This window comes from Apium graveolens, chromosome 10 (assembly GCF_009905375.1).
Source record: "Apium graveolens cultivar Ventura chromosome 10, ASM990537v1, whole genome shotgun sequence".
In the NCBI taxonomy this organism is placed as follows: domain Eukaryota; kingdom Viridiplantae; phylum Streptophyta; class Magnoliopsida; order Apiales; family Apiaceae; genus Apium; species Apium graveolens.
In genome coordinates this window covers 177,865,041-177,886,628 of record NC_133656.1, presented here as the reverse complement: position 1 = coordinate 177,886,628, position 21,588 = coordinate 177,865,041, and the positions used below count along the sequence as shown (strand labels likewise).

The 21,588-nt window shown below is 33.8% G+C and overlaps 1 long non-coding RNA gene and 1 other non-coding gene across 7 annotated transcripts; both read left to right on the top strand.

Annotated features, from left to right (window-relative positions):
* Positions 1 to 478: 478 nt before the first annotated feature.
* LOC141694356 (small nucleolar RNA R71) lies at positions 479 to 585 on the top strand. Its single transcript, XR_012563670.1, has one exon. It is a non-coding gene; the product is annotated as a small nucleolar RNA R71 (small nucleolar RNA).
* Positions 586 to 1,809: 1,224 nt separating this feature from the next.
* LOC141692949 (uncharacterized) lies at positions 1,810 to 19,519 on the top strand. Of its 6 annotated transcripts, none has more exons than XR_012562968.1 (5): positions 1,810 to 2,156; positions 2,363 to 2,483; positions 2,747 to 2,807; positions 3,364 to 3,551; positions 3,649 to 4,141. It is a non-coding gene; the product is annotated as an uncharacterized LOC141692949 (long non-coding RNA). The 6 variants fall into 6 exon arrangements; XR_012562967.1 differs by adding an exon at positions 19,246 to 19,519 and having other exon boundaries at positions 1,811 to 2,483; positions 3,649 to 3,750; XR_012562966.1 differs by adding an exon at positions 6,162 to 7,870 and having other exon boundaries at positions 1,811 to 2,483; positions 3,649 to 3,750.
* The last annotated feature ends 2,069 nt before the right edge of the window (positions 19,520 to 21,588 follow it).

Here is a 21,588-nt window from a genome sequence, read left to right as displayed (position 1 = left end):
ACTGATAAGGCTGTTATACCGCATTCTAAGTGTTGCTCCAGCTGAAGTTAGGATTATTGCGGTCATTGGGATGATAGGTGGATGGAACTAGTTGCTGCGACCTCTGAAGGTTGTTCACGAACTGAGCTGATTCACTAGAAATAGTACACTGCTCTGTCCCATGCTCACCAACACAAAGCTCATAGACATTAGTGATCTGTTGAACTCCATAATTAGCCAGAGAATCCACCTTCATCGTCAAAGCCTGAAGCTGGCAGCTATTTCAGTAACTGTATCTACTTCCAGAATTCCTGCTACCTTGTCTTGAGGCATTCTCTGAGTTGGGTTCTGGTATTCATTAGCAGCCATTAGTTCAATCAATTCATAAGCTTCATCGTAGATTTTAGCCCATAAGGCTCCTCCTGATGCTGCATCAAGCATGGGTCTAGAAGTTGCACCCAACCCATTATAAAAGTAGTTAATAATCATCCAGTCAGGCATCCCATGGTGAGAACACTTCCTAAGCATCTCCTTGTAACGATCCCAAGCCTTATACAAAGATTCTCATGATTGCTGCGCAAATTGAGTAAGTGTGTTCCTGATTGCAGCTGTCTTCACCATCGGGAAGAATTTAGTTAGAAATGTTTGAGCAAGATCCTCCCATTTGATGATAGAACCTGGTGGTAGAGAACGCAACCAGCACTTAGCTTTATCCCTCAGAGAAAATGGGAAAAGCCTCAACTTAATAGCATCTTCAGAAACTTCATTGAACTTGAAAGTGTCACAGATCTCGATGAAATGTTTGATGTGCATGTTGGGATCTTTTATAGGAGAATACCAAACTGAACTGAATTATATATCATCTGAATCGTGCTCGATTTGATTTCAAAGGCGTTAGCCGTGATGGCTGGCCTGATAATGCTAGACTGAATATCATTTATCTTTCGCTGAGAATAATCCATCAAAGCCTTCGGATTCGCTACTGGTTCTCCCATTATGACAAGAGCTTCTTCTTCAACTTTCTCCTCAACAAAAACTTCTTCAACTACTTTCTCCACTTTATCCAGTGTTCTCTTGCGAGATCGAGAATGCGTTAGCATACACGCTCTCTAGAGTACCTGAAACACAACAAGTACCCAAGTAAGTAAAATATCCGAGTCAGTGAACTTTAACGACCCTGATGACAAGCACATAAACTAAAAATTAACACCGAGTCCCCGACAGCGGCGCCAAAAACTTGTTAGGATGGAAACACGCGCTAATATTCACGAAAGTATACGCGTTCACAAGTAATATAGAATTCTTTCACTACGCCATAAGTGAGCTACTGTAATGCAAGTGTTACAGACAGTGTTACATTAGCTAAGATTTTTTTGGTCTATTGTAACACCTCTCAATTACTGTTACAATAGCTATAAACTAGTGTTACATAGAAATATCGGTGTTGCACAACATGTAACATCAGCTCCTGGTGTTACAGTAGTTACTTTTTAATTTTTAAAAAATATTAAAATAAAAATATTATCATAAATTAGTTAAAAATTATATTCTAATTTATTAGCGAATAAAAAATGTAATATATAATATAATAAAATTTAAGAAAATAAATTGTACATATATACATAAGTTACTTTGTTTTTTTCCAAGTGTTTGTTTTTTTATTTAATAAATAACATTTCAATAATTAAATTAAAAAGTAAAGTAATAAAAAAAATAAAAAATGATACACGATTTGCTATAAATTATTGAGTGGCGTTTTTCCCTCTTAAATGAAAATTCCCCGAAATAAAACACCCTTTCAGACGGTCTCTATTAAAAGTCAAACACGCAGACTCTCTCTCTTTCTCTCTCTTCAAAAACTCTCTTCAAAAAAGATTGCAGGATAAATCGAAGCCAAAATTGGAGTGTCGATTCTGACATTACCGCCGCTACTAAGTGCTACTCTCTCTACAGTTTCTCTCCCGCTCCTTCTATGTCTAATATATTTGTACTCTCTCTTCCTCTCTCTCTCGTTATAGATCTATTTAGGATTTTAATTTAGCTGATTAAATTATATGTAAAATTTATTAATTAGAAAGCTGAGTCAGCAACTACTATGAAGAAGAGAGCTTTTGTTGTGGTAATGAACGCTGAGATTCGATGCCGAAGGGTCGATTGCTCGAACAAGTCCTTAAATTGTAGAGATTAGCCCTAAAAAAGTTTTATATATCTATGTTTCCATATGTATAATGTTATATATGTGCTAGGGCTTGTTGTTAAGTTTAAATTTGTTATATATATTTTTTAATTTCGATAATAATCATTTAATCAATCAAACTCTACTAGCCCTTGCTAAGTGATGTTGTTACTGTATTTTAGTAGGATTTTCACATTTTTTTTATAGATCGTTTGAGCCACTAATCAGGGCGAAGACAAGACAACTGTAGTGCGGCGAAGGCGACTTGAACAGATATGGCAGCGAATTGAAGGAATTTACCACCACTACTTATTTCAGATCTTTAAAGGTGATTTTCGCTTTCAGATCTTTCCTTCTGTATTAGATATTGCCTATATTGTATCCGATGCAGTGTTTGAAATAATACTTTATGTGTTGTTTGGTGATTCTATATCATATCTTTGAATTCCTCTCTATACAAAACTACTTGTAAAAGAAGGAAAGCACGGTTTCTGTTTTAAATTAAGTGCATAGTAATGCTTCTTTGTACACTAACTAAATCAATGTTTACAACTACTCTGTATAATTAATCTAAGTTTCATGAACTCTCAGGTACACTCTATTTTGGATTCTTTGATCAGCAGCGAAGTTAGCATTCAGTTATTGTGTGGAGGTAATCAAATCATTTTTTTTGGTAATTTTCTGCTCTGTTATGATGTGTTTTTAGTTCTATTTTAGTTATTTTGTGTACAAAGATATGTGATTCTTCATGAAATTTGAAAGTGGCTTGTGTGTTCAAGATTTACATGGCAAAGAAACTAAGAATTGCAAAATCAGTAAAAGTAGTGTTGTTTATATGATTTAGTTTGTATTAATGTTGTTAATTATGTGTAGAAATGAATTCTTTGTACTTGATTTTTTATGATGCCTTGTTTGATCTTTCTGCTGTGTTTGTAACTATATAAGTAAATTTAATCTGCTTAGGGTTCTTGATAATTACTTTAATTGTTGGATTTTCTTCTTTATATTGTGTTCACTGTTTAGTTTACACACAAGAAGCTAATAATAATTCTGTTGTTATCACCTTATGGTTAAATTAAAAACCACTTCAATTTAATTGAGTAAAATTATACTACCACAACTAAATACAAATTGATGTCCTACCATTACTAAGTGTATCTTTTCTAGTAATTGAATATTAATTTTAAAGGAGACCCATTATTGTGCAGGTGACTTATTCAATGTTATGTTTTAATGTCCTGTAATGGTATGAGGTACCTCAAGACAGTAATGGAGCTTATGAAGAAACATTTCCTTAACTTTATCATAATGGAGTTTACATTATGATGAAAATGTTTCGCGTGAAATAATCAATCATAGATCGCTGAGGCATCCCAATATCATTAGATTTAAAGAGGTAATCCATTTTTCATACTCTAAAAGTTATAATGTTCTTCTCCAAAAAAAAAGAAAAAAGAAAGACACTTGTTTTAATGCAAAGGAACATTTCCCAGGTTGATTTAACCCCAACCCATTTGGCTATTGCGATGGAATGTGCATTCGGAGGAGAGCTTTTGGAGCGGATATGCAATGCTGGAAGGTTCAGCGACGATGAGGTTCCAACTTAAAGCAATTTTTTGTTGTCAAAGATGTCCCCTGTTCTTTTATAGTAGTAAATTTACTCTCTAATTGTGCGGCAGACACGTTTCTTTTTCCAACAACTTATATATGGAGTTAGCTACTGTTGGATTTTTATCGCAGCGGGGGCATGGTAAAATACTTTTACACACATAAAATCCAAATAAAAGCATATAAATCGTGGTAAAAATATATGGATCGATTACTAACCTTTAATATGCGATCCAAGAGCAACGATCGGAGATCCTTAGCAGCTGCTCCTCAAACGTGAAGCACTCCACCGGTATCCACCAAGAAAACGACGATAAGGAGGAGGAGGAGGTGGAGAGAATTTGGTTTTCTAAAACTTTTGGGTTTTTGGGTTCGCATAAAAATAGGGTCTATAATAGTATATTTATAGGCAAAATTTTCAGCTGAAATTTTCCCATAGATATGATTATTATTATTATCCCATTTATTATTCTCATTAATAATTAAAACACCTTTTAATTATTAATCCTTTTTCTAAACACTTTAGAAATAATTCTCTCTCTTGATTTAATTTCCAAAAATTAAATCCTTAATTAATAATATTAAGAACTTTTCTTAATTAATTTATAATCAATTAAATCTCATTTAATCAATTATTAAATTTTCCAATTAATTATTTATTTCACAAATAAATAATTATTAGCCATTATTAATTAATTCCTCCACCATTAAATCATTCTCTTTTTATGGTGTGACCCTGTAGGTTCAATATTAAGCCGGTAGTAGAAATAAATAATAATAAAACTATTTTATCATTATTTATATAAATTCTCTAATTTATTAAATATGATTAATTAATTAATCACATTTATTCTACATCGTGAGGGATACTTCTCAGCATATCGCGACTATCCGGATAATATGAATTCACTGCTTAGAATACCAAGAACCTATTCAGTGAATAGTTACCGTATAATAAACTCCTTCTACCCTACAATGTCCTGATTAAATACAAGACATAGATCTCGTGTCAAGCCTATCTAATTTAATCACTTGCTTACCATTTACTATGCGTAGTTCTATGCAAATTAGAAACTCCTTTCTAATTTCATTCACTCTGGCCAGAGATTCCTGAACTAGCATAAGTGGATCAGCCTTAAACATTCGCTTCCTTCACTGGAAGGGGTAGATCCTTTATTGATCATACACTATCTTCGAGTACAAATTCCTATACCCAGTAGAGCCCTAATAATTGTCCCTGGAGACTAAGAACTAAACCAAAGCATAGTTCAGTGTACACAAGATGACTATGATGACCTCAAGTCTAAGGATACTTGTACAACTATCACTATGTGAACAACTGCTGACACGTGAGTGAACTCCATCAGTTGTTCAGCTGTGCGAGTCATGTTCAGTGAACTTATTCTATAATAAGCACCTACATACTAGCTATACTGTCACCACACAAATGTCTATGAGAACAGACATCCTTCATAATGAAGCAAGCATAGTATGTACCGATCTTTGCGGATTATTAATTACCAGTTAGTAATCCTATGATCAGGAACTATTTAAGTTTAGAGTTATCATCTTTTAGGTCTCACTATTATGATCTCATCATAATCCATAAAAAGCTTTACTCTAAACTATGGTATATCTTATTTAAACACTTAAATAGATAGAGTCTGTAATAAAAATAAAACAAGTCTTTTATTAAAATCAATGAAATCAAAACAGATTACATAAAGAGTTATTCCTAAATCCTAATACATGATTGGACTTAGGACATATTCCTTTCAGCTACTGTCATTCAATGGTATGTAAGAAATTACGTTAATAAAACTTGAAGATAACACGTTCATTGAGGTTATTTGGCTCGATATAAAATATTTCCAATTTGAAGCAAGTGTATCACCGTGACTTGAAATTGGAAAATACATTACTGGATGGTAGCCCAGCACCTAGGTTGAAATTTTGTGATTTTGGATATTTTAAGGTATCAATTTTTCTCTTTCTTGTGTTCCAGTTTTTAGTTTCATTTATAATTCATTTAATAGATTTCTTGGTTAGAATGAACCTGAATGTTCCGATAGACAATGTTATTACTAAATAGACAGAAGAGAGAATAAGAGAATTGGAAAATAGTACTAAATGGTTTTAGGTACTCTCTTTCTTCAGATTGTTCTCATTCATATTCCCATTATATTTTAATGTCACATTATATTTTAATGCTGAACAAGTATGTGGAAAGTAACAAACCAAACCATCTGCTGATTTTTGTCATTCATTGCAGGTAAAGTTTAAAAACTATCAATTTTCATTCTTTCCTTTGCTAGTTTCTGTGCTGTTGGTGAGACTGCGTAGCTGTATGAACAGTTACATGATAACTCAACACAATAACAATACTAGAACATGACAGGTTAATAATACTACGTCTACACAAGAAATTAGGAAGAATGAAGATAAGGCAAATACAAGGAATCAGAAGATTGGAAGAAAGCCTGAAGTATATCTATAGGTCACAGAAAGAAGTGCATTAAAATGATCATGCCTCAGTGAAGAACAAAGGTTAAAGACTTTCAGGGTTTCAGAAAGGTTGAAGATTCAGTATACAAGTGCTATCGGAAGATTTCAGTGTATTGGCATTGATTAAAGATAGACAGTGTTCGAAGCATAGGAATCTGAAGAATTGAAGACAAGGTATAGACAGAGTTTAATGAAGACGTTATGTAAAGTACCAGAAAGCATTCCAGTGAAAGTACAGTTGTTTATTGATAGTCAGTGTCTGAAGCAATAAAGTTGAGGCAAGTTTAACAATGTAATTAAGGCTATAATACGAAGACCTGAATCGGGGTTAGTCGTCTGTGAACCAGACCAGTTGCACTAGGCCTCAACAGCTCATGAAAGGAATCTGGGTATTATTTATAGAAGGATTGTTAAGTTGAGGAACGTACTTGGATTGAACGTTTATCTGTTAAAGTACGAGAAGAGGTGCGCGGGTTATACAGCTAAACAGCTCAGGGGACTGGCGAAGCTTAAAATTTATTTGGTAAATTAAATAAATTTATTTAGCGGACTTTAATATAATTTATTTAATAAACTTAAATTGATTTATCTTATAAACTTTAAATAAGTTTATTTTATAAATCTAAATTAGTTTATTTATATAAGTTATATTTAAGTTTATTTTATAAATTAATTTAATTACAATTTAAACTTAAAAAGAAAAAGAAAACAAAAAGAAAATAAAAGGAAAAAGAAAATAGAAAAAGGAAAAACAAAAGAAAAACAAAAGAAAACAAAAAAAACAAAAAAGGGAAAATCAAATAAAAGAAACCAAAACGTGTACATAAGTTTGGTTAAGTAAATAAGTACTAGTAGTAGTACTTGGTCGCCACAGAGGAACTCCCCCCTCCTCCAGTCTCCCCTTGTCGCCAAAGGAGGTAATACTTGTTTTATTTTTTTGTTTAAGATCAACTAAGTACATGTACCTGTACTAGTGAATAAGGTGTCGCCACACAACTCTCCTGGATCTCCCTTGTCGTCACAGAGCTCCTGTCGCCACAGAAAAGTTGCACTTGTCGCCACAGAGCTCCTCTCATTCTCAGCCACACAATTTTATTGTGTATAAAGTCTACACTTTGCAGCAGATCTAAAAAGAACTGTTTATCTTCTTCTCCAACAAAAAGAGAGCTGATAAAATAAGAAGCGGAGATTTATAGAGGAGTTCAAGCTACTTGAATATCCGTTTAACTTCTCACCGGAGTAACGTTTGTAATGCCCGATTTAACTCTTGTATCTTCTTAGGGGCATTATAATCGTTACCCGATAATTAAATCCTAGTACAAACAAAAGCTAGATTATTGTATAGGATTTGATTTGTAAATCTTTGTAGAAGCTAGAAACTTTATTGTTCTTAGATTGTAGCCGGTTAATTTATTTACCAGAGTGTAGCAACACCCTCGAGGATTTATATACGAATATATATTTCCCCGAATATCTTGTATTCCTCATTTTTATCGTACCAAACACTATTCCTCTCTGGAACATGAAACCACTAACCGAGCACTAAATATTTTATCCGCTAAAGATTCGAAAGAATTTTTAATTTTGTGATTATCGTATTCAACCCCCCCTTCTACGATAATTCGGGACCTAACAATTGGTATCAGAGCTGACTGATTGATACACAAATCAGGATTTTTAAAAATAATTTATTTTATCAATTTTTCATTTACATAAATTTAATTGTAAATTTGATTTAGAAAATTTATCTTATAAATTTAATTTAAATAAGTTTATTATAAACTTAATTTAAATAAATTTATTTTATTAATTTAACTAAATTTTATTTACTACTTAAATTTTAGTAAATAAAAATTCTTAATTTATTTTATTTTTCGATTAATTTGCTCCCAGATTTGAATATGGCTGCCAATTGTTTTTAAATGGGTGCCATTTTCTTTAGTTTACCTTTACCTGCCATATTTGGAGTTCACACGCATATTAATGAAAGAGGAACAGGTTTGTTGTTGGTGACGCACACGCGCGGGGCACAAAAGCCGGCTTTGGAATTTGGTTGGCTGACAGATAAATCTAAGGCAGCTTGTTGTTTTGTTGTCGCCACACACATAACCTTCGCCACAGCCGGAGTCGCCACAGGCCAAAATAGTCACCATACAGTATTGTCGCCATAGAAGAACGAGAAAAGAAATTGTGTGGTTCACCCTATAGTCGCCACAGATGACTTAGTTTTTTTTATTCGAACATACACAGAGGTGCACACTGAGTCGCCATAGAACACTTAATAATTTTTGTTACCCCATAATTTTTTATTTCTGATTTATTTATTTTTCTATAAAATTCTTAAATTTAATTTTTTCTTAAATAATAATTTACTTTTTATTTAATTTTTAAGAAAATTCAAAATTCTTGAAAATTAAATTTAATGTAAATATTTATTTTTGATTAAATTATTTTCTAAGAAAATTAAAATATTGGAAATTTAAATTTTTCTTAAATATTAAATTAAGGGTACTCAAGGATTGGTAGACTCAGGATTCCTCCGGGCTTTTAAAGTTGATTTTAATCTTTCGAAGAAAACGAAGACCATGTGCTATTCAGACGGAAAATTCCTGAATACCGAAAGTGAAGATAATGGTTTTCTTATTCCAATGAAAATGATTTCAAGACCTACAGATGAAAATTCTGGAACTTCCTCAAAGGCTTACTCCATAGGATACCAATGGGTTTTCAGACGCAGGGAATGAATGAAATTTCTACGGGTACAATTTTTCTCAGAGATTTTAAGACAACTCTATGATTCCAGATTATACAGTCACACAGTGGTTTGTACTAATGTTATATTTATCCGGAAATCAATGAGATCATAAAGGCAGGAGTTGTGAAGGTCAGAAAGAATAGTGGTTGTGGAGGACCGAGAGAATAGTGGGGACAGAAAAATATCTCAGTTACATGCATTAAGGTTGGAACCTCGAGACAGAATGTAAGAGTTACTGATAGTTGATTCAGAAGAAGCTCAGGTAGAAGTACTTGAGGGACTGGATGTCAGGGCAGTGTTTCACTTGTCAGGGAAGTTTGGTCGTATCAGAATTATAAGGAGTACATAAGCTATATCCAAGGATCAAGCCTATCTATTCTGAAGCAGAGACTCTTACAGATTCAGTTCAAGAGGTGGTTACAGACTGAGGTTGGGACATAAACAAGATTTGATAGCTACAGGTATGACAAGACATATGTGTCAAGTAACTATCAGGGGTTTTGCTAAAACAGAACAAGAAGCTTGACAAACAAGGATGAGTAGGGATTCAGTTGAAGAGTTGAGACAAAGGTGGAATATTTTCTTAGGGAAGTAGCCAGTCAAAACTTATAGTGCATGGGAAAGAGTTGGGATGGATCAGATGATGAGAATCATGAATATCTTGCTTTCATAGCAATCTCTGAAGATGGTCCAACTCATATATCTCAGGTTTCAAAATTCTTGAACCACTGCAATATTTTGTTCTTAATATTCAATGCATGATAAGATCATAGTGTTTAAATGTTTAACACTGACACAAGCATGATAGCATCACACATAGATAATGCTGAACTAGTTCACTAGATTATTCTCTGGTAACTAGGATTGATGTTTAACATGTGCATGTTACTTTAGATGATCTTTAATATGTGTTTGAATACCTGTTGAACATGATTAATTGCTTTAGTGAGATAGATGTTTTCCAGCATATAAGACCTTTGTTTTTGCTTATTCTCTGTATCTTATTATAATATGATTTGCTCATTTATTCTGAATTGTTTGTTAAGATGTATTAATTTATAATTGGATTGAGATAGCTAGATGAGTTTTATCAACATGATTGTACTAGATAGAATTAGTGATTTATTTGTTAATTCTGTTTGTTCCATATCATGCCAATATTGCTTAATTCTTATGCGTAATGTTTCTGAATGAATGCCAATGCTTGGTTATATTTGTGTCATGAATGCATCTCTTAGTATTTGCATTAATTGTAGAAAAAGCATGTTTAGGATTTCAATAGGGCAAAGACTGCTAGTCCTCCTTATATAAGGTCGGAATCATTTTTCTTCTATCCTAGAGAAAATTTTGTCAAGGGTATCAAAATAGAGAAAATGATCAGTCAAAGATAAGAATTAGCATGATAAGGCTGCAACTGTTGTTATCTTTGTTTATAGTAAAATCTCCAATTCAACTGGACCCAAACTGATAAGTTGGGTACCAAGAACTGTTAATCCATTTGTGAGTGCAGGATATAACAGGTTAATTGATTCATATGTATTCTTGGTAATTCATACTCAAGGCACATGATCAAAGAAAGAGCCTCACAATCAAATGTGATCAACAAAAGCTATTCCGTCAGTAATCTTTGGAGATGATAGCAAAGGTTTTCATTACGGGACAAGCTATACAGATAAAGGGATGTCATTATAAATTCAACACTTGGTATCACTAATAACAACTAATCATTGGAGTCACTGATAATAGTTGAAGAAACTTCTTGCTGGAGAATCAAGGCACAAATCCTCTTATCAGATAGTTCTGCATCAAAGGACAAAAATGTCAATTCAATGAAGGATTAGTGTCTCATTTGAAGCAGGAAGATTGAGAAGCTTGCTCTGAATAAGAGTAAGTTAGAAGCTCTCACCTCTGAACATTAACACAAGGAACTCTTTTGTGAAAAGGGGTTAGTGAGAGGACTGCCTCATCTGAAATTCAGAAGACGATAAATGTGAGGCATGTCAGAAAGGGAAGTCAAAGACAACATCGCATCAAAGAAAAGACATATCTTAGTGATGGTGGTTCACTACTCTTATTAAACAAAGTTGTTGTTCATGCGTTCTCAAGACAAGACATCACAGATGGTGATTGATCATATCAGAAGATCAAGTTGGAAGCGACTGTAAAAGAAATGATCTTGTGATCAGATAATGGAACTGAATTCAAGAAGCAGTTCTGATTAATATCTGTAACATCAAGAATATTTTGAGACATATTCAGCAGTGGAAGCTCCGTGTCATAATAGAGTGGTACAAAGGAAGAACCGGAACTTGATTAAAGCTACAAGGGAAATATCAAGCTAATCAAGACTTTCTAAATACCAAATAGCTGGAGTAGTTAAAATAGTTTGTAATAAGTAAGATCAAGCCTTGATCAGGATGTATACATGAAGACCACTAATGAGTTAATGGCCAACAGGAGCAAACACTGGATAACCTGAAAGTGTTTGGAGAGAATGTTCTACGGAAGTAAACAATGAAATATTTTCAGTTGTTTGAAGATCTTGGCATCAGCAGCTAAGACTTGTTAGGATATTTTCCATGGCTACTCAGTGGAGTCTATAACCTACAGGGAATTTGTGGTGATCAACAGAAGATGATTAAAAGTCTAAGTGCACAGTTCAACAACTCCATGCTCCAAGCTGTTAAAAGTAAAATTGATGGTATTGATGATTCATATCCAAGCAGTGGAATGGCAATGTATAATACAACTCATTATTTCAATAAAGCCAGTCAGCAAGGGTAAGGATTTTCAGGAAATCCCAGCAACAGCTTAGGGGGAGCAAAAGAAGGATCAACTAGTCAGACACAACAGCACATTGAAAATCAGAGGACACTAAAGAACATATCTGCTGAGACAAAGGGTTTGATGTCAATATTATTCCCACAGTCTAGTTCTCAAGTGATCCAAATAGTGGAGTAATGATTAGCAGGGCTACTGAGTGCGAATGATTATTTCTCTAGTTTTTTATCTAAAGAAGAAACTAAGAAAGGTACAGAAGCTCTGATAGATTTGGATTGATTAGGTGATTGTAAAATAAGATGAACTCAATCAGTCAGCAAGCAGATTAAAGGGAAGCTGGTATCCAAACCAAAGGACAGTATTATAATTAGTACAAGGAGAACCAGAAATCAAACTGGATGACAATGGCATTGTTACGAGGGACAAGGCCAAACTGGATGCTAGGTTATTATCAGGAAGCAGTATCTAACAGATAGCACCAGTGACGAGACTTGAGGATATTACGACATATCAGGCACCTGATGCACATTACACTTGGAATTGGACTCTAGTAGATGGGTACAAGTGCACTTCTGGTTGGTGAGTCAAAAGAGGAAGTCAATGCACAACAGTTCATGGACTTTGCAGTTACAGATCTATTGGACTATGTATATCTCTTCTTCACAAGCTCACTTCAGGTTGGTATGAACTAGTATACTACTCAAGCAATCGTCAAAGACATGGTATGGCACTCTAACTGAAGTTACAGTTTAATATGAACTAGTAAAGTCGTCATATTAATAACTCTCTTATCACTAGGCACAAACATAATGTTATATATGTGCTCTGATATAATGATAATGTTATATGTTGGTCTACTAACAAAAACTTGTGCAAGATTATTTGCTAAGTAATTGCAGAGTAGGTATGGAGGAGCATGTTGGAAATGTTACAATTCTTTTTGGGATTACTTTAAGCAAGCCATTAGGATAATTCTTTTAAGAGCTCAAGCAATCCAAAAGAAAAATTCTTTTAGGAGCACAAGTAAACCAAAAGGATGATGGAAATATAAGTAAGTTAAGGATCTTCTGAAGATGAAAAATTTGGAAGATTCTGAACATGCCAAGACTACTTACCAACAGAAACCACTAAACCTTGATCAGTGTAACTCAGGTATAATGACAAGCTATAGAGGTATGATGAGCTCACTCTTTTACTCAAATGCTAATAGACAACATGTAATGTTCTCAAGATGCCAATGTGCAAGGTTCCAAGTGGATCCTAGAGAATCCAATCTTATAGCTATTAACAAGAGTATTAGATATCTTAAGGGACTACCAACTCTTGGAGTAAAGTACCCTAAAGATATTATGCTTAACATGTTTGGCTATATAGATACAGATTATGCAGGTTGTAAGAAAGACAGGAGAAACATCTCTGAAGCTGTCAACCTAAGAGTGACAGGAGAATCATCTCAGGAAGCTGTCAACTTCATGGAAGAAAATTGATTTCTTGTTCTGATAAGAAACAACCTCAAATCCAACAACTCTGTGAACACTCTATGACAAGGAACCTTTACAGCAGGTATCATTACTTTAGAGAGCATGTATTTAGTCAAAGAATTACTGACAGAAACATTTATTAAATCACTTGTTAAAGTTAATTTTCAAGACTGGTTGGTCAGTGTGGGATATCATTCATTGCATATTAGTTGAAAATCCCATCTGTAAGGAATTCTTCATATAAGTTCGCAAGTATTAAATCTTCAATATTTAAAGGACTTGTGAATTTTTCAGTAATCCGGTACCTCGTACTTAGTGATACTATCATGATTATCATGATTACAATGTCATATACATTTGTGATAGTTAAGTATTATAGCATTAAGTTTGAATACTATTTTAATTGATTTAAATTATGACTGTAGACAATTCCATTCCATATCAATCTCATAATTTAAATTATGTTAAAATAGTATGCAACATAATTATTTGTATCATGTACGAATAATTGTGATACTTTTAGTATTAGTGATATTATTTAGAATTTTTGTTCTAAGTAATCAATGCTTATTTCTAAAAATCACTAATATTAAAAGTTGAAGTATTTTCTAAGTGATGTGTATATAACTCTCAATATTTTATATGCTTAGAAAGTATTTCTAAAGTTACTAATTATCTAGAGGGTGATTGCCATGTATATAAGTCATATATCCTTTTGGTGATTATTCAAGGATTATTATAAATATTTAGGTGCTAGTATCTAACTCATAGATATTTATTATTTATTTATTTAATATTTATTTTGTGTAGTTTGGATTATGGAAATTGAAGCAATTCAATAATTTTATTTGCTCCATAATTCAAACTAACTTAAAATAAATAAGCAGCATGATTGATTATAACTAAATCTGTCAACAATTGATACCTAGTATATTGATTGTAACTTATTTGTTATAAGTTAATTATGTGATTTTAGTTTTAGTGAATTTAGCAATGCTTATATCTCAAGAATTCACTGAATTCAGAATCATGATTGTAGCATGATTAGTTGTGTGCTAATTCTTGACTCATATCAGTCAATGATACTTAGTTAAGAGTTTAACTATGAACTAATTGTGAAGTATTAGTATTTGTGACATTACTTAGAACTCCTCTAATTAATCAATGTTTATCCTCAGTCACTTATACTAATACAAAAAGTGTAAAAATATCTCTTGAAGTACAACTATGGTCAATGAAGATGTTGCTTTATTAGAAGTAACCATATGTTGTTCACCTAGAATAATTTTTATACTTACTTGCAAATTCCTAAACACTTTGATAATAGATGCAATACTCAATGGATCAAAGTATATGGAACTTAGAATATTTTTCTAAGATTGCAAACAGGTCAATGTTGGTTAATGTTGCTTTATTTATCGAACCAATATTGTTTGAGATATTACAGTTGTTAGGAGTTAACAATTGTACGATATATGAAATTGAATGCTAATATCTTTTTGATAGATAATTGGTATTTAATTCATTGATATCTTATTTTAATATTTAAAATAGGATGCAACATAATTATTGGTATCGAAAGTACTTGACAAGTATCAGACAATGATATATTGTTAATATTTTGTTACAGATAATTATGACATTTTAAGTTCTAGTGGATTTATATGAGTTGCTACATCTAACAGATTCACTACAATTTGAAATCAGCAGCATAGTCAGTCTTATTAAGGTTATTTATCAATAAACAATTTTGTTGATTATAATCTTATAAAGATAGATTATGGAGCTTTTGATATGAATGAGAATTGCTTAGACTTTACCCTAAGTGGTCAATGCTTTTACAAAAACTCATTCATGTTGAAAGACAAAATCTTTCTTTCTCTTATTAATACTGCTAGGTCATTAGTCTGTGTCTTATCAAATCATTTATCTTTTTAGGCATAAAAACAGACTTGTGCACTCAAACAGTTTTAAGAGAAAAATCAAACTTCTTTCTACATTGGTGATTGCTTATTTCATTAAAATCTTTTGAAATCACTATTGTACATCATTTCTCTCAAAAGATTAAATGCATAATTTTCATTCATTATAGATCTTAAGTGCATTTCATCTATATATTGCCATATGCTCAGTGATGCAGGTTTAGCCTCCAATAGCATTCTTTCATTTAATAGTCATGAGGTTGAAAACCTACAACTTCTATCCCAGACTGTAAAGACAAACACAGAAACAGAACCAACCAACACTCTCTTACCCCTAAAATGATGTATGAATGAGCGTGAGGGAAAAAGTGCCTTAGTGCACCATATAAGGAAGGTTCTGACGTCAACCCAGCAGCTATTTCTCCTACAAAGATGAGTAGTATTTTAAACGAGACAACTGCTAGCCCCCATACATCTTCTCAAAAAAATGTGATGGCTGAAAAGGCACAAAAACAGTTACTAGATTCATCCTCTCAACAAGGTGCGTCTATTGAAATTCACCTGTCGGCCAGGGTATCCGATGTAGTTTCACCACCTCAAACATAAACAATTCTTGATGCACAAGGATAGGTTACACACACAAAGGATGCGTTGACAGAAACAAGAGTTTCAACCATTTTAAGGTCAGATTCGATTGTTCAAGGTTCTTTCATGGACCAATTGCATTTACAGGTGTTAGGAGAGGATACTGATCCAATAGCCATATGTCATTGGTCAGTGTCTACCTCCCCAGGACTAATAAACCTGGATGCATCTGCGGATAGTGGATCTGACATAGGTGCAGATCGGCAACTTGTTGACAATGATTCAGATTTACCTGATGAGTCACAAGGAAATATCTTCACAAACATTAGATAGGAACTTTGATCTTTATGCTAAATTCTTTGGATCACTGTTTACCTTCCCAGAGTTCAAATTTGGAACCCTCAAAGGGAAACTAGCAACTTGTAGATTATGACTCAGATTCATCTGACGAGTCTAACAAGGATGGGGATTTGCCAACTCCCATTACACCACCTGTGACCTCCTTAAGGATGGCTTAGGTGATTTTCCTTGCAGATACAGCTGGATTTTGAAGCTATGAGAGGAGTGATACACTTGTGAGAATGAGTGTAAACACGAGTGGAGAGAAGAGTGAAACACATGTGAGGTACACAAAATAGAATCACACACTCACAGTGAGGAAGAAAGACAAAAACCATATCCCATTCCCTATCCCTAAACATGGTTCTTGATACTTCGGGTCTCGAATCCGTTTATGATTGGAACCTAACTCTTAGGGACCTAACATTTACAGATTGGATTAGAATACTTCGGGACCTTTGGGAGCTAACAATTGGTAACAATTGGTGATCTCACAATTGGGAGGTATAAGGAGTTGGGAAGATTGGTGAACATGATGATCAACAGTGAAGTCATTCTTGCAGCATTTAAAGGGACATGGTTGATCAGACTCTGACTTGTTATTTCTTTTCCAATCAAGTAACATATGAGAACTCTTTCAGACGACAACATACATTCCTTCTCTAAGGGGAAATAAAAACTTATATAATAGTTTGGAGGATTCCTCAACTAAGGGGGGGAAATAGCAGGGAGGAGGAAAAAGGTAAAGCACGTGTACATCACACAACATCAGAAGAAGTGGTTTGGTTCATCACTATTCTTCATAAGGGAAGATTCTATTTTCTAAAATGGGAGTACCATTAGTTCTTATTTGCGGATCCTATTGTACGGGAGAGGTGGTAGACGAAGATGATCTCCTTTAAGAAGTTGATTCTCATAGGGGAAGAAACAAGAGAGATATGCGCTTCTCAACAGGAAATGTAGTTGTACAAAAGAAGCTGCTGATGATTACTTCAAGACTGAGAAGTATTATTTGGCAGAGATTTGAAGAACCAAGGAAATGAAGATGAAACTACTTGAAGATCAGTTCAGTGCTAGAGGAACAAGCATCTTTCATTTCAGTTACTCAACAAATCTGGAAATGCAGTATTTGATCCAGAAAACTAGTAGCATTATTTACAAGTCCTGGTACATTACTTTTTCTAGTTGTTAGTTGAGTTATCCTCTCTATTTAATTTGTTTGTTAAGTTTAACAATCAAATAGGGGGAGATTGTTGGTGAGACTGCGTAGCTGTATGAACAGTTACGTGATAACTCAACACAATAACAACACTAGAACAGGACAGGTTAATAATACTACATCTACACAAGAAATCAGGAAGAATGAAGATAAGGCAAATACAAGGAATTAGAAGATTAGAAGAAAGCCTGAAGTCTGTCTACAGGTCACTGAAAGAAATTCATTAAAATGATCATGCCTCAGTGAAGAACAAAGGTTAAAGACTTTCAAGGTTTCAGAAAGGTTGAGGATTCAGTATACAAGTGCTACCGGAAGATTTCAGTGTATTGGCATTGATTAAATATAGACAGTGTTCGAAGCATAGGAATCTGAAAAATTGAAGACAAGGTATAGACAGAGTTTAATGAAGACGTTGTCTAAAGTACAAGAAAGGATTCCAGTGAAAGTATAGTTGTTTATTGACAGTCAGTGTCTGAAGCAATAAAGTTGATGCAAGCTTAACAATGTAATTAAGGCTATAATGCGAAGACCTGAATCGGGGTTAGTCGTGTGTGAACCAGACCAGTTGCACTAGGCGTCAACAGCTCGTGAAAGGAATCTGGATATTATTTATAGAAGGATTGTTAAGTTGAGGAACGTACTTGGATTGAACGTTTATCTGTTAAAGTACGAGAAGAGGTGTGCGGGGTATACAGCTAAACAACTCAGGGGACTGGCGAAGCTTAAAGTTTAATTGGTAAATTAAATAAATTTATTTAGTGGACTTTAATATAATTTATTTAATAAACTTAACTTGATTTATCTTATAAACTTTAAATAAATTTATTTTATAAATTTAAATTAGTTTATTTATATAAGTTATATTTAAGTTTATTTTATAAATTAATTTAATTACAATTTAAACTTAAAAAGAAAAAGAAAACAAAAAGAAAACAAAAAAAAGAAAAGGAAAAAGAAAATAGAAAAAGGAAAAAGAAAACAAAAGAAAACAAAAACAAAAGAAAACAAAAAAGGGAATATCAAATAAAAGAAACCAAAATGTGTACATAAGTTTGGTTAAGTAAATAAGTACTAGTAGTAGTACTTGGTCGCCACAGAGGAACTCCCCCCTCCTGCACTCTCCCTTGTCGCCACAGGAGGTAATACTTGACTTGTCTTTTGTTTAAGATCAACTAAGTACATGTACCTGTACTAGTGAATAAGGTGTCGCCACACAACTCTCCTGGATCTCCCTTGTCGTCACAGAGCTCCCGTCGCCACAGAAAAGTTGCACTTGTCGCCACAGAGCTCCTCTCATTCTCAGCCACACAATTTTATTGTGTATAAAGTCTACACTTTGCAGCAGATCTAAAAAGAACTGTTTATCTTCTTCTCCAACAAAAAGAGAGCTGATAAAACAAGAAGCGGAGATTTACAGAGGAGTTCAAGCTACTTGAATATCCGTTTAACTTCTCACCGGAGTAACGTTATAATGCCCGATTTAACTCTTGTATATTCTTAGGGGCATTATAATCATTACCCGATAATTAAATCCTAGTACAAACAAAAGCTAGATTATTGTATAAGATTTGATTTGTAAATCTTTGTAGAAGCTAGGAACTTTATTGTTCTTAGATTGTAGCCGGTTAATTTATTTACCGGAGTGTAGCAACACCCTCGAGGATTTATATACGAATATATATTTCCCCGAATATCTTGCATTCCTCGTTTTTATCGTACCAAACACTATTCCTCTCAAGAACACAAAACCACTAACCGAGCACTAAATATTTTATCAGCTAAAGATTCGAAAGAATTTTTAGTTTAGTGATTATCGTATTCAACCCCCCCCCCCTTCTACGATAATTCGGGACCTAACATGTGCTTTTTTTTCTCATTCGTATTCCCATGTGCAGATTCAGGAACAAGGTCAAGAATGGCACATTATCACGTGTTTTTAGCATAGTCATTTTCTTAGGTTTACGCCACAGTCAACAAGCTTTGATAATGAATTTTACTGATCTGCTGATTCAACTATTTTGAATTGCAGTTGTAACTTTACTGATCGATCAAATTGTTGTAATTTTAGTTGATTTTTATAGTATTTTGGATAAATGTATTGGAGATTTTATTTTGGTATTGGGATTGTTGTATACACAGAGAATGTATATTAAAATTTTTAATATTAACTGTTGCATTTTCCTACTCTAGTATAAAGTATATTCAGATATAGAGTGACTTTATAAAATCTACCAAATTTGTGTTACAATAGATACAATAGAGTGTTACAGTAGGGCATGTGGGCTCCACAAAAAAAATGGGCCCCATATGTGGGGGCCATGTTGCCCTACTAGTGGGTCCCACTTATGCAATCTTGATCAGGCTATTGTATCACTCATTTTGTGTTACATTTGGGCCTGTTGTAACACCATTTAAGCATTACAATAGCCCACTTATGGCGTAGTGTTTCTAGTTCGTTCCCAGAGAGACTGGTTTAGGTTAATTTCAATTAATGTACTTATACAATGATGATATAACTATCGTTCAATGCTAAGATCATTAACAAGTTAAGATTATTTATAACTAAGATATTAACTAACATGGAAATAACTAAGAGAATTGAGGCTGAATTACTTATATGAGGCAAACATGGAATTCTAACTTCATTACTACTTCATTAAAAGTCATTGTTCTTCACCTTAGCATGCAATGGTGATAAAAACTAATCAGATAACACGAAACTAGTGAATGCCAACTTTCGTTATAAGAATACCCTACTACCTGACATCCACAAAAGAGATAGAAGCTGAATAGACACCAATTATATTGAGACCCTATATGTCTATAGAATTTGACAACATAAATGTTTAACGCGCAAGTTATCAATCGTGATTACATAGGGCAAGTAAGATGGTTAAAATTGCCTACGAATCATGCATATCAAATACATGAACCTATGCTAGCATGGCAAGTTCTAAACCCCTATATTCACTTTCGCTTCAATAGAGATTAACAAGCTATCTTATAAGTTCGCGACGCTCATAAGATGAATAAACACAACTAATATTAGGATATCATACAATCACCACACACTAAGTTATAAAAATAAATTCACTATTAAAATCCATAAGTAAATCCGTTAGAACAATCCAAAAATGACTATTACCGAGATCTGTGACCATGATAACGATTAGTTCATAACCGAACTCATCATCACCGTGGGTTCTGATGAAAGCATGGTATAATAAACCAAGTCTTTATAAAACTGAATAATAATCAAAGTACGTATTCAAGAGTAATAGGTTCAACAAACAAGAAAACTAGCATCCAAGAATACAACTTAAACAAAGAATCACAAGAATAAACTGAATCCTTTTCGCCTTGGTTGTATTTGTGCTCCTAGGTCTTCTCGCCATCTTCTCCTTAGCTCTTGTTATTAAAAACATCTTTTTAGAGTCATTATATAGAAGCCCATGTAGAATAGAAGTCTAGAAAATCCATCTTCTAATCAATTCAGGATTCTAGGAATTCGACCCGGCGCAACCGCTCACTATCCCAGCACGGGCGCGCTGTAACTCTGCCAACCGGCACGGCCGCGCTGTAACTCTGCCAACTGGCACGACCGCACACTATCACAGCGCGGACGTGCTGACCTTCTGGAAAAACTTCTGACTTCTGATTTATTTGTTGGTTTTTGATGGCGATCAACAAGCAAACATCCGAGGCACCTTCCCAACACCAATTTAGCACCAAAATAATGTTAAATCTCATCCTTCCTTTATCTATGCATGAAATGCAAAATACCACAAAAAAGTATCAAAAACACAAACAACTCGAGTACAAAATACCAATTCAAGCCTTTATGAAGCATTCTAAGTGGACATAAATGCCACTTAACATGTACGGACTGTGAGATTGAGATTCTTGTAATAAGTTTGGTGCTGATTTGACACCATTTAAGTTAGGAGAGTTTGATGTTATTTTAGGAATGAACTGGCTATCTAAGCACGATGCTCAGATAGACTGTCGCAATAAGAAGGTAATCTTGAAGATGCCGGACGAGAAAATGGTAACGTTTAGAGGTCAGTGACAAGCGAAGAAGTTCTTAATGATGATTCAAGCTAAAAAGTTACCATGACAAGGATGTGAGCATTTCATTGCTTATGTGATAGATAGAAATCAGGAGCCAGCAAAACTGGAAGACATTCCAGTGGTAAATAAATTTTCAGATGTGTTTCCAGATGAGTTATCAGGACTTC